The sequence below is a fragment of the Cynara cardunculus genome, assembly GCF_001531365.2.
Source record: "Cynara cardunculus var. scolymus isolate 2C chromosome LG 1, CcrdV1, whole genome shotgun sequence".
Classification (NCBI taxonomy): Eukaryota; Viridiplantae; Streptophyta; class Magnoliopsida; order Asterales; family Asteraceae; genus Cynara; species Cynara cardunculus.
The window spans coordinates 4,666,138-4,666,880 of record NC_037528.1 but is presented as its reverse complement, the minus strand read 5'-3'; positions in this window follow the sequence as shown (position 1 = coordinate 4,666,880).

The window sequence follows — 743 nt, the reverse complement described above, 5'->3', positions numbered from 1 at the left end:
AATAATAAACAATACTTCGTACATAAAAAATTGTTTTTAAAAGTTTTTGTCAAATGTTTTATAATATAATATAGATAGTATAGATTATGTGTTTTAAAAAAAAGCAATAATGATTTTATTTTTGAATAAAATATAAATTTGAAGATATAATAAAATTATATATATATATATATATATATATACATCAATGTTAATGTCAAATCAACTATTTAAAAGTAATATGCATTAATAAACAGTACTTTATGCATAAAAAATGGTTTTTAAGAGTTTTTGTCAAATGATTTATAATATAGAATATTTTTTTATGTAATTTAATTTAAGTTTAATAATAAAACAATTTATTTTTGGTTTAATATTATAAATTTTATAAAGATAATAATTAAGTATTCTGTTAGAATTTAATGATTATACTAATTATATTTAGATTTTTTATATTTAAAATGAGATGTTTATCTTGTATTTGATATCTGCAGTTAGTTACACAAATTCAGATATGAGATGAAATCGGATAGGGATGAAATTGTTTAGGGATGAACGGGTTTAAGAGTTTTTAATAGTTTTAAGAGTTTTAGTCAAATGCTTTATAAAATAGTATCGATATATATCACCAATCAGAATGTCAGGTCAACACTTGTTCTTCGTCGTCGTTTTATGATTTTTAATCTAAATTGTTTAAGGTACTTTTTGAACGTTATTATATAAAAAGTTCAAAAGATACGTGGACATCTCTTAAACCTTATATA